Source organism: Narcine bancroftii, chromosome 6 (genome assembly GCF_036971445.1).
Source record: "Narcine bancroftii isolate sNarBan1 chromosome 6, sNarBan1.hap1, whole genome shotgun sequence".
In the NCBI taxonomy this organism is placed as follows: domain Eukaryota; kingdom Metazoa; phylum Chordata; class Chondrichthyes; order Torpediniformes; family Narcinidae; genus Narcine; species Narcine bancroftii.
This window is the reverse complement of record NC_091474.1, coordinates 53391801-53405058: the sequence shown is the minus strand read 5'-3', so window position 1 is coordinate 53405058 and position 13258 is coordinate 53391801. Positions and strand designations below refer to the sequence as shown.

The following is a 13258-nucleotide window of genomic DNA, read 5'->3' as shown; positions in this document are numbered from 1 at the left end:
AGAGGTTAGCTGAGGATTGATATTGGCGTGGAGTGGTTAGTTCCATCAGGTTTGAAGGAGACAAGAAAGCTCCCAATGCAGGCGGGAGTCCTTTCAGGTGCCAGAGGCACACTCTGCAGGTCCTGAGAAGGCCAAGCCTTGCAGGACGGCACTGCAAGGGGTCTGGGGATTCAAGGGGAATGACAATCCCAGGAGTGACTTCCACTGGTGTCCAGGTCTGGGAGGCAGCCTGTTGTTCCCCATGGATCCAGAAGACCTCCCGAGGAAACCACAGTGAACCTGAGACCTCACCAATCATCCCACAAGCAGTCATCTCATCTTCTTCCTCCATAAAACTGAACCCAATGACACGATCACCAGGCAACCGAACAAATATGTGGATTTCCATTCATTCACAAGGATAAATAGATGAGTCATTCAAATGTCAAAGCAAAGATCATATTACCTGACACATTTCCCATTCTTCTGCCAAAGGTTCTCCCGCACTCTCTCCCAATGGTCGACCCACCACATAATTTTGCTCTCCAGCCCTTTAGTCACATGACACAGCCACTGCATCGTGTTCACTCCGGACACATTGAATGCAGAAATCTAAACTCCACTCAGTCAAGGGCTCTCAAATAGTCTTTCATCGTATGGAAAACTGCGCAATGCCCAAGAACCAGCACTTTTGATTTTACCCAGACTTACAGAGCAGTAGGAAAGGTTTAAGTGAACTCAGTGGGTGGCATGTTCAACACGATCACAGTGTTGGTGACCTTGGTTCAAATCCACCACGGTCTATAAAGAGTTTATCCATTCCTCCAGTGACCTTGCATGGATTTCCTCCAGGTGCTCCAGTTAAGACTTACAGGGTTAGTGAGTTAAGTGGTCAGAAGGGTGTATTTGGGGAGCATGGTATCACAGGCTGGGAGGGACTATCACCATGTTGCATTTCAGAAACTCCAGTGATATGATACCCTCCTCCTCCCTCTCTAAAGGCCCAACTGACAAGTTCTGGAACAGGCACAGCATCCACGCAGACACCTTCCCCTGTGCAATTTGCAAAGTATCAGGAAGAAAAAAATGCATTCCTGCCTCCAAAGTGTACTCAGAATTTACAGCTGCTACTGATAACCTTCGAGCCAAATGGCAGCAATAGGATTCAGACTGGGGGCTAGGAAGTGGGATCTTTTGCACCTCAAAGCAATGAAGACAGCAGCAAAGCTAGCACTATTACACAACAATAATCTGTTATGACTTTCAATATAAAACACAGATGATTTGTGGCAATAATACTCACTTATCAACGTGCCCTTCTTGTTAACATTATTGCTCTGCTAATGGAGAAATCAAGGTACACTTGAAGGCTGGAAATCTGTGCTAGACAAGGAACAAATACCAATTTGGCATCTTTTTCTAAATGGACAAAGATCAATTGTAAGCAAAATGGATGGCAGTCCCAGGTGCTTCGCTGTACAAACACTGGGGGAAGAGGCTGCCCCATCTGGAGGAGCCGCTGCATTTTAAACAAGAAATTACTGGAACCAACCCAGCGCACCAGGCAGCATCAGCAGAAAAGCTGGTGGAAGGAAAGCTTCACTGCAAAGTGGTCACCAAATCAAAAATGGTCTCTCCAGTGCTCTCAAAGACCGCTGTGCACCAGACTGGGAGCTTGAATGAAACTGTGTCGACATGTGGCAGAATCGGTTCCAGGGAAAACAATTAGTGGGGGAATGGGATGGCTTTGCACATAGAGTTGATGGCTCAAACCAGCTTGCTCTGGTCGCATACAGAAATATAAAAGCTCCCCATCATTTCAAGAACTTACAAGTCAATTAATTTGGTGGAAAAAAAGTCTGCAGAAGCTGAAGTCAAGTGCAGTATGCAAACATGCTGGAGAATCACAGCAGGTCACCATCGACAGGAAGTAAAGGGTACCCAATGGCCGGTGGGGGGAGAGAAAAAGAGGGTGAGGGAAAGAAATTAAATGTTGAATGTGGAGTCACACAAGAGGCTGCAGACACTGGAATCTGGAGCAAAGAGCAACCTGTTGCAGGAATTCAGCAGGTCAAGCAAAACATTCACCGTTTTGGGTCTCAAGGAACAGTTGCAGCCTCTCATGTCAGCATTCTGATCCTCCCACTGATGCTGCTCGATCTGTTGAGATCCTCCCACATAGTGAGAGTGACTAAACGTGGAACCAGAGATAACTCCTGTTACAGGGTCTGTTGAAATGATACCAGGTCTAAATAATGATGGCTCCCAAATAGCTGGCAACACTCCCTCCTTACAAATGGGTGGAATGGTTAGCCTAACACTGTTACAGCACCAGTGACCCAGGCTCAAATCCCACACTGTCTATAAGGAGTTGATACATTCTCCCCGTATCTATGTGAGTTTTCCCCAAGTGCTCCAGTTTCCTCCCACTGTTCAAAACGTACAGGAAGGTGTCGGTTAATTGGGTTAATGTCTAAATTTAAAATTTGCCTCATGACCTCTGCTTACCAGATTTCTACAAGTAATCTGCACATCAGAAAATCCCTGGAGAATTTCCTGATGGAATCCTGATTTGAAGCGAAGGAGGATGAGAGGTGACGTTCAGTGTAGTGGACAGAGAAACATTATTACAACGCTAGCGACCTGGGTTCGTGCCTGGCTCTGCCTGTAAGGCAACTGTATGTTCCCCACATATCTGCGTGGATTTTCTCCCACCCTACAAAACGTGCAGGGTTGTAGGTTAATTGGGCGGCACGGGTTTCAACGGCCGGAATCAAAAAAGGTCTACAAAATCGAGGGACTTAGATATGGTGGACAGCCAGCACCTTTTTCCTGGGTTGACAGAGGGAAACACCAGAGGAGCGGAGGAAAGTTTAGGGGAGACGAAGAGGCCCTGGAATGCATTGGTGGTAGTGGAGGCTGGTACAATAGGGACATTTAAAAGACTCAAACAAGCACGTAGATGGAAAAAAAAGGCTATAGGTGTGAAGTATGGAAGCTACAAATTGTTGGGTTGGTTTATATAGGTCAGCACAATATTGTGGGCTGAAGGGCCTGTACTGTGCTGTAATGTTCTCTAAGGGCCCTTTCATGTCACCTCCTCTCTTGCCCAAATATTCAATCTTCAGGAAGGTCTGCTTCCAGGGAAGATGTTGCTCAGTCCACACATTAACAGGAGCCATGCAATGAGTTTGTATGTTATTGGGATAGGGCTTTTGCAAGAACCTTGCCCATCTCCTGTATCTCCAGAATTGACCGCATTGATTCTAGAGGAGTCCAATTTTTTCTATGGTTACCCTTTTCCCACCTTATAAAATCTCATGATCGATCGTCCCTAATGTTATCTGCTGGAGCCATCTTGTCCTCCTTTTTGCCCTCCTGATTTCCTCGCTCCTCAGTTCCTGAAGTTCCTCCAGGATCCCAGCTGCTTACACCTACCCCAAGCTTTGTCCTTGACCAGAGCTAGAATTCCCATGATCATCGCAGCTTCCCTCCACTTGAACGTCAGGGCATTTCACTAATGTGAATATGCACAGCCCCATCACCACATCAGTGAGCTGCAAGAAGCATGTTGCCGTTGTTACCATGTCATACGTTACAAATGTACAATTCATCCTAGTTACAGTTAGATTGTCTGCAGAGAGCCACTCATAGTGGTGGTTCAAGAATAGTATTCAACAACAGAGGGAAAACTCACTGAAAACTGTAACTTATTTCCCAAGCCAAATATGCACATTTCACATGAGATAATCTCTGGAAATGACCAAAACTGAAAGAGAAAACTAAGATGAAAGCCCTACTCTCTATTGTAATGACCCCCACCTCCTCTTCCATGCCACCAAACACAAGGGGGTGGGGGGGGGGGGGAGAAAGACCTCTAATCTGCTGCCCCAGTGCTGCAAGCCAGAGAGCAATTTTCTGAATGGGCTGGAAGATTATTGAAACGCAAGCTCTTTCTCTCTCCAAAGTTTCTGAATAAATTGAGCATCAGTTGCTTTTATGGACAAATTACTGAGCACAAGGGATAGGAAGGTGGAGACAAAAAAATCTGAATATGACCACTTCAGTGGGGACCACATTACATCCTCGTGCTGAGGTCTGGTTACCTCCACATTCCCCTCACAACTTCCCAACTCCTGTTAGAGATCGGGTCTCTCCATCCCTGCATTTCCTGCAAATCTTACCCTGGCAACACTGCTGATCAACACCCAGTTTTTGGCCAAAACGCTTTAATCTAACGTGCACATTTGTGATACAAACTGAATTAAATCAACACACTAAGAATCAAGCTTTAATCCAGAGCTGCCTTGTGCATTAATTAATAGGACACCTTTACCATAGGAAATTACACCAAGAGACAATGACAGGTGCTTGGGAGGCAGCTGGAAGTTTTGGAAGGCACAGGAAGAGTTCAGAAAGTAGACCAAACAGGGGATGACAGGGGAGCAGCACGGCTGTGGAGAAGAGCGGTGTTAAAAATTAAAGCAAAATTTGCAGGTGGTGGAAATCTGAAAGAAAAGCAAGAGTCCTGAGAATACTCAGCAGGGCAAGCAGAATCTACAGGGAAAAAGGAGAGTTCACATTAGAGGCCAATGGGCTTTTATCGCAGAGTTGACAACATTTACTCACAAGAACCCCAAAGTTTGAATGGAGGCTTCATCTAGGGGTTGAAATGCAGTTTCACATATGGCATTGGTAGGATACAAACTCCCAGTTGCCGGTTCATTATCAGAGACGCTGTACTGCCACAGCCATCAAGGTTAAGAAGAAGCAAACGACCCACTTCAGAAGCAGAGGGATCCGTGAGAGGTCAGCTTGGGAACAAAAGATTGCTGGAAGGGCAAGTACAAATCCCTCCCACCTCACCCCAAGGACTGACAGCACACGAGTCCAATACCACAGACTAGAACCTCTTACAGTCAGAGCCCACACATACGAGCAAAGCCCACATATACTCAGCTGACATCCAGGTGACAAACATTCCGAGCAAGAGCCTGCATTGAAGGATGACCACAAGTAATTACTGGTGGGTGTGCACCACCCTGATCGGCCTGCCATCCCTTCCCCAGACTCCTCCACATCTCAATGAATGGGGCCAGGTATTGATGCCACTGATAACACTAGATGCCTACAAAGAATCCCCTACAACTTACAACTAGTGGGATAAAAGCTCACACGTGATCAAGCATTGGCAAGAATAACTGAAAAATACTTCACTGAACACTGCGAGCAACATTGAAGAGTTACTTACAACCTCAATGCCTATCCAGAGCAAGAGGCAGGGTGGGAAAGTCCAGACAGTGGGAATGGTATAAATGTCATTCCAGAATCGAGGTATACTCCAGTTTCAAATAGAGCAATAGAACCACTGAACATTACAGCACAGAAACAGGCCCTTTGATCCCCTCCAGTCTGTACCAAACTACTATTCTGCCCAGTCCCACTGTCTTGCCCTCAGACCATATCCTTCCATACCCCTACATCCATGTATCAACCAAATTTCTCTTACATCAAGCTGCATTCTCCAATCCACTAGCAGCTCGCTCCATTCAAAAAAAGCTCTTCCCAATATTCCCTTTAAACATATTACCTTTCATCCTTCACCCATGTCCTCTAGTTCTTGTCTGATCGAACTTCAGTGGAAAAGGCCTGCTTACATTTACTCTGGTGGACCAAAAGCCCTTGTGTAAGGACGAAACCTATACCCCCTTGCAACTAAATATTTACCTACCTGAATGCACCGAGAGCACCTCCGGAGCGCCAATGCCAAACCCTCCTCAGGAACGGATCATCATCAGAGCGCTGGGCTCCGCCGACTTATCTGAGTGTACAACCTTGCTAAGTGGCTGTTTAGGGGCAGGCTAATGACTCCATCAGCCCACGACCCAACTCCCCACTGCCAGACAGCCCACCGCCCCATCAGGGAGGGGAGGTCTGCGGGGGACATCAAGGCAAGGGACATCGGGGGCAGCCGGTGCGGGCTGAGACAGCCCGGCTGGCCGCTCTGGCACCTCACTGGGCAAGGCACTTCTGGATACGAATGGGACACTGGAGCAGCCTTTTAGGGCTGCTGCCTGGAAGGTGAGCTCGTAGTTTTCCATCCGCTCCGGTCGTTGGCCTCAAGGCGGAGGATTCACCTGAAATGGCCTTGTATCAGGACATTTCATTATTTTGTAAATCTGTTAAATATCCCTTCATTCTTCTACGGTCCAAGGAATAATGTCCTAACCTGTTTAACCTGTCCCTGTAATTCATTTCCTCAGGTTCCAGCAACATCCTTGGGAATCTTCTTTGCTCTTTCAATTTTATTGATACCTTTCCTGTTGGTAGGAAAGGTAAAACTGCACATAATACTCCAAATTTGTCCAATACACCTTGATCATAGCATCCCAACTCCTGTACTCAACACTTTGATGAAGGCCAAGATGCAAAAACTCTCTTTGCAACCCTATACTACCTGTGATGCCACTTTCAGGGAATTATGTAGCTATATTCCCAGATCCCCCTGTTCTACCACACTCCTCCATGCCCTCCAGTTTACCGCAGTATTAGACACTAGTTCAAGCACCACTCTCTGCAAGTAACCATTCAAAACCCATATAATTTGATACAAGCAATGCCTTAGGCATTGCAATTTGGTGTCAGAAAATTCCCCATGTACAAAGAAATTAGTATGTTTGCAGCTGTGGAACATCACTTGTGTTGATATTCCAGCCAGTCAATTTGTTAATGAAGCAGGATAACATACGTCCTAAATGATTAATTGTACGACATCTACTTCCAGAGACTATTGAGAATTCACATCAAAAACATGAATGGACAGACACACCATTTTTTCAAGGACTACTTTATGTAACAAGCTTACACATCATGCTGCCAGCAATCCACTGGTTTAGAATGTGATCACATGACGTCTGGTTCCAGAATGTTCTCAAGGATTTTCCCAGACTGTCAAAGGACTAATACAACAATAGTTTCAATAATGGGGATGGCAGGCAAGGTGGGTATCCTTCAACAGAGAAGGTCAGTAAGCTGGCCTTGAGAACCAGGTTATCCTAACAGGAGGTTAAGAGGAGTTTTTGTGGCAGGAGACAGTGCGAGATGCACACGTGTGAGTGTGCAGACCAAGCAGCAGACCCCAGTATGGTAGCAGAACAGGAGTGAAAGCAAGTCATCCATGAATTCCCAATGGTCTCCCTCAAAAGCAGCACTGAGACCACTTGACCTTCCTCTGCCTGAAGAATAAGGGCCCTGATTTGAGAGCCTTCTACAACCGTATTGGAGAAATTCAGCGGGAAGTCAACATTTCAGGCCTGGGCTCTCCATCAGGTACAAACAGAAATAAGCAGGTGCCCAAATTAAAAGGTGGGGACGGGTTGAGAGGAGCACAGTCAAGAGGTCATAGGTGGATGCAGGTCAGAGAAAGAAGCTGAGGAGAGGAGGTAGCTCAGTGAATGGAGAAGGAAGGGAAGAGGTGGGAGCTGGAGGAAAGAGAGGGACTCGAGAGCAGAGTTAACACAACTTTGCAAAGTCGCTGTTAATGCCATCTGGCTGGGGAGTGTGGAGATAGATGGAGAGTGCGGCAAGGTTTTGTTCCTCCATTTTGCAGGTGAACTCTGGCAGTACAGGTGTCTGACCTTTTATCCAGGGTCGTTGGGACTGGACACCTGCCGTTGTTCGGAATCATTTTAAAATGGTGGTGCCTTTAAACAAATGCCTCACTCCTAGCCCCTGCCATCAGTTTCCCCCACCACCACCACCTACCCCCTCAAATGCCCAGCCTCGGAAATCACTGTAACTCCACTTTATTTAATGTAAATGCCTGGCCTGCGTGAGCAACCATTCCTGAGGCAAGTATGCCAACATGTTATGGGAAATTAACATTACTTGTGTGTAAAAACCATATTTGACGAGTAGATGTTATCTTCCAAAAAAGTGCTGGGTTTTGGAGGTTGCCGGTGTCTAGAATCCCATTAAAAGGTCAGGCATCTGTCCGAGGTCATGAGCAGGCGCGTCAATGAGGGAATGGGGTGCAGAATGGCCACAGGAGGGGGCAGGGTGTGGAGAAGGCACAAAGGGGGTCAGGCATCTGTCCGAGGTCATGAGCAGGCGCGTCAATGAGGGAATGGGGTGCAGAATGGCCACAGGAGGGGGCAGGGTGTGGAGAAGGCACAAAGGGGTTTGCAAACTGCAGTCACTAAATTGTGACACAGCAGGAAAGTAAAAGCGGTCGCCTGAGCGGAGGTTGCTCCAGCTGCAAGAGTGACAGGGCTGAGAGCCCAGAGTTTCACCTCTTTGTTCATGCTTGCAGTGAGGGCACAGAGTGCCCAGCACTCAGGGATGGCTAAGCAACAAGCTCAGGGCTTTCCTCTCACTGCTCAGCTGCCTTTAGTATCAGAGTTCAATCATCAGAGTGAAAATCAGCTCTAGGCCCTGCTTAGACTTGCTGCTCTCAGTAGACCGAACACCATCAGCAGAGTTTGCAAACAAGCCCAGGCCTGGGGAATCCCATTTCCTCTCCGTCACTAACTTGTTTTTTCCTGTTACAGCCCTCGAAGGCTTGACGATCAGTGCTCAGAAATTTTACCTGCAATTCTCTCCTGACTTGCTCAGGGATTTAGGTTTCTTGTGCAACGCACAGCTGCTGTTTGTTCCCCTTCTCTTCAGGGCTGGGATTCAATCCAGCCTTTTCATTTTAAACAGAGTGGAACAGTGCTGGAAAAGAGCCATCAGCCCTCATGCCTGCACCAAGCACGACGTGCCCTGCATCTAAAGGCCTATTAAATGCAACTCCTCTCCCCCTCATGCTTTCCCTGTCTTGCACCTTCCCTGCACTTTCCTTGGCCTTTGTCCTTCTAGCTTCCCCAATCCCCCACCCATCTTCTCCCTGCCACCTGCCAGCCCAAGCTCCTTCCCCTCTCCCACCCTTCCATGCTGCTCTCCGCCCTTTTTCTTCCCAGTCCCGATCAAGAGTTTCAGCCTGACACATCAGCTGTCTTTTGCCTTCCATGTATGCAGCCTGACCTACTGAGTTCCTCCAGCCTTCTTCCTGCTCTGCGCAGAATTTCTTCCTCCAGTTCACTGTATCCCCGAGACTGCACGGAAACCCCAGTTGAACAATTTATTTTTGTAAAGGCACAAACATGCTGGAGTAACTCAGGAGATCATGCAGTATCCATGGGAAGCAACCATGTATAACTTAACATTTCAGCCAAAGCCTCAACAAGGTTTTCTTTTTGTTTATGTTTGGCCAGGCCATTTTGGAATTAACTGGTGTGGTGTCACATCAAGACCAGATTGGCATCAGGAAGCTTTTCTGAAAAATAAGCTGTTTTTAATGACTTGTTAGTTTTCTCAGAATAACATGGAAGGATTCCAACTTGCATTGTTTTAATTCTGTGCCTAATCTCCTGACTTCCCAGATTTGCTGGTGAGTTAAACAAGGGGGGGGGGGGGTACGCGGGGAGGCGGCCGGGGGGGGTACGCGGGGAGGCGGCCGGGGGGGGTACGCGGGGAGGCGGCCGGGGGGGGTACGCGGGGAGGCGGCCGGGGGGGGTACGCGGGGAGGCGGCCGGGGGGGGTACGCGGGGAGGCGGCCGGGGGGGGTACGCGGGGAGGCGGCCGGGGGGGGTACGCGGGGAGGCGGCCGGGGGGGGTACGCGGGGAGGCGGCCGGGGGGGGTACGCGGGGAGGCGGCCGGGGGGGGTACGCGGGGAGGCGGCCGGGGGGGGTACGCGGGGAGGCGGCCGGGGGGGGTACGCGGGGAGGCGGCCGGGGGGGGTACGCGGGGAGGCGGCCGGGGGGGGTACGCGGGGAGGCGGCCGGGGGGGGTACGCGGGGAGGCGGCCGGGGGGGGTACGCGGGGAGGCGGCCGGGGGGGGTACGCGGGGAGGCGGCCGGGGGGGGTACGCGGGGAGGCGGCCGGGGGGGGTACGCGGGGAGGCGGCCGGGGGGGGTACGCGGGGAGGCGGCCGGGGGGGGTACGCGGGGAGGCGGCCGGGGGGGGTACGCGGGGAGGCGGCCGGGGGGGGTACGCGGGGAGGCGGCCGGGGGGGGTACGCGGGGAGGCGGCCGGGGGGGGTACGCGGGGAGGCGGCCGGGGGGGGTACGCGGGGAGGCGGCCGGGGGGGGTACGCGGGGAGGCGGCCGGGGGGGGTACGCGGGGAGGCGGCCGGGGGGGGTACGCGGGGAGGCGGCCGGGGGGGGTACGCGGGGAGGCGGCCGGGGGGGGTACGCGGGGAGGCGGCCGGGGGGGGTACGCGGGGAGGCGGCCGGGGGGGGTACGCGGGGAGGCGGCCGGGGGGGGTACGCGGGGAGGCGGCCGGGGGGGGTACGCGGGGAGGCGGCCGGGGGGGGTACGCGGGGAGGCGGCCGGGGGGGTACGCGGGGAGGCGGCGGGGGGGGTACGCGGGGAGGCGGCCGGGGGGGGTACGCGGGGAGGCGGCCGGGGGGGGTACGCGGGGAGGCGGCCGGGGGGGGTACGCGGGGAGGCGGCCGGGGGGGGTACGCGGGGAGGCGGCCGGGGGGGGAACGCGGGGAGGCGGCCGGGGGGGGTACGCGGGGAGGCGGCCGGGGGGGGTACGCGGGGAGGCGGCCGGGGGGGGTACGCGGGGAGGCGGCCGGGGGGGGTACGCGGGGAGGCGGCCGGGGGGGGTACGCGGGGAGGCGGCCGGGGGGGGTACGCGGGGAGGCGGCCGGGGGGGTACGCGGGGAGGCGGCCGGGGGGGTACGCGGGGAGGCGGCCGGGGGGGGTACGCGGGGAGGCGGCCGGGGGGGGTACGCGGGGAGGCGGCCGGGGGGGGTACGCGGGGAGGCGGCCGGGGGGGGTACGCGGGGAGGCGGCCGGGGGGGGTACGCGGGGAGGCGGCCGGGGGGGGTACGCGGGGAGGCGGCCGGGGGGGGTACGCGGGGAGGCGGCCGGGGGGGGTACGCGGGGAGGCGGCCGGGGGGGGTACGCGGGGAGGCGGCCGGGGGGGGTACGCGGGGAGGCGGCCGGGGGGGGTACGCGGGGAGGCGGCCGGGGGGGGTACGCGGGGAGGCGGCCGGGGGGGGTACGCGGGGAGGCGGCCGGGGGGGGTACGCGGGGAGGCGGCCGGGGGGGGTACGCGGGGAGGCGGCCGGGGGGGGTACGCGGGGAGGCGGCCGGGGGGGGTACGCGGGGAGGCGGCCGGGGGGGGTACGCGGGGAGGCGGCCGGGGGGGGTACGCGGGGAGGCGGCCGGGGGGGGTACGCGGGGAGGCGGCCGGGGGGGGTACGCGGGGAGGCGGCGGGGGGGGTACGCGGGGAGGCGGCCGGGGGGGGGTACGCGGGGAGGCGGCCGGGGGGGGTACGCGGGGAGGCGGCCGGGGGGGGTACGCGGGGAGGCGGCCGGGGGGGGTACGCGGGGAGGCGGCCGGGGGGGTACGCGGGGAGGCGGCCGGGGGGGGTACGCGGGGAGGCGGCCGGGGGGGGTACGCGGGGAGGCGGCCGGGGGGGGTACGCGGGGAGGCGGCCGGGGGGGGGTACGCGGGGAGGCGGCCGGGGGGGGGTACGCGGGGAGGCGGCCGGGGGGGGTACGCGGGGAGGCGGCCGGGGGGGGTACGCGGGGAGGCGGCCGGGGGGGGTACGCGGGGAGGCGGGGGGGGGGTACGCGGGGAGGCGGCCGGGGGGGTACGCGGGGAGGCGGCCGGGGGGGGTACGCGGGGAGGCGGCCGGGGGGGGTACGCGGGGAGGCGGCCGGGGGGGTACGCGGGGAGGCGGCCGGGGGGGTACGCGGGGAGGCGGCCGGGGGGGTACGCGGGGAGGCGGCCGGGGGGGTACGCGGGGAGGCGGCCGGGGGGGTACGCGGGGAGGCGGCCGGGGGGGTACGCGGGGAGGCGGCCGGGGGGGTACGCGGGGAGGCGGCCGGGGGGGTACGCGGGGAGGCGGCCGGGGGGGTACGCGGGGAGGCGGCCGGGGGGGTACGCGGGGAGGCGGCCGGGGGGGTACGCGGGGAGGCGGCCGGGGGGGTACGCGGGGAGGCGGCGGCGGCCGGGGGGGTACGCGGGGAGGCGGCCGGGGGGGTACGCGGGGAGGCGGCCGGGGGGGTACGCGGGGAGGCGGCCGGGGGGGTACGCGGGGAGGCGGCCGGGGGGGTACGCGGGGAGGCGGCCGGGGGGGTACGCGGGGAGGCGGCCGGGGGGGGTACGCGGGGAGGCGGCCGGGGGGGTACGCGGGGAGGCGGCCGGGGGGGTACGCGGGGAGGCGGCCGGGGGGGTACGCGGGGAGGCGGCCGGGGGGGTACGCGGGGAGGCGGCCGGGGGGGTACGCGGGGAGGCGGCCGGGGGGGTACGCGGGGAGGCGGCCGGGGGGGTACGCGGGGAGGCGGCCGGGGGGGTACGCGGGGAGGCGGCCGGGGGGGTACGCGGGGAGGCGGCCGGGGGGGTACGCGGGGAGGCGGCCGGGGGGGTACGCGGGGAGGCGGCCGGGGGGGTACGCGGGGAGGCGGCCGGGGTGGTACGCGGGGAGGCGGCCGGGGTGGTACGCGGGGAGGCGGTGTGGATAATGACATCAGTGCCTCCCTCACCTTGACCAGGATACACTGTCAGATGGTAGCTCCACCTCAAAAACCCACAGTATGCACCAGTGAAGTCAGCAATATTGTCAAACCCTACCACACTGTAAATCAGCTGAAAGCAAATTGCAGTGAGAGATGGGGAGAGAAATTGTCCTATTGCCATTCCCATTGATAAGATTCATTTAGCCTGTTACAAATGACAAGGAGACTGAATTTAGGACTGGTGTGTGAAAGAGACCATAAGACACGAGCAGAAATAGGCCATTCAGCTCATCGAGTCTACCCTATCATTTAATCATGAGCTGATCCATTTTCCCACCACTCACCCCCACTGCCCGGCCTTCTCCTCAACCTTGACACCCTGGCTAAATCAAGAACCTATCAATCTCTGCCTTAAATACATCCAATGACGTGGCCTCCACAGCCACTTGTAGCAACAGATTCCACAAATTTACGACCCTCTGGCTGAAGAAATTCCTCCATATTTCTGTTTTAAGCAGATGCCCTTGTCCTAGACTCTCCCACCATGGGAAACCTTTCTACATCTACTCTGTCCATGCCTTTCAACATTAGGGCAGTACAGCTCATTTACAGCACCAGCGATCGAATTCTGCACTGTCTACAAGGAGTTTGTACGTTCTCCATGTTCTACGTGGGTTTTCCCCAGCGGATCAGGTTTCGAAACGTACCGGGGGTTGTAGGTCAATTAGGTGGCACTGGACTCGTGAGCATGTCTAAACTTTA

The 13258-nt window shown here is 56.4% G+C and overlaps 1 protein-coding gene across 1 annotated transcript in view; it reads right to left on the bottom strand.

Moving 5' to 3' along the window:
• The window catches only part of atp2a3 (ATPase sarcoplasmic/endoplasmic reticulum Ca2+ transporting 3), a 199235-nt gene that overhangs the window by 166080 nt on the left and 19897 nt on the right, over nucleotides 1-13258 (bottom strand). The gene's annotated exons all lie outside the window — the stretch shown is intronic.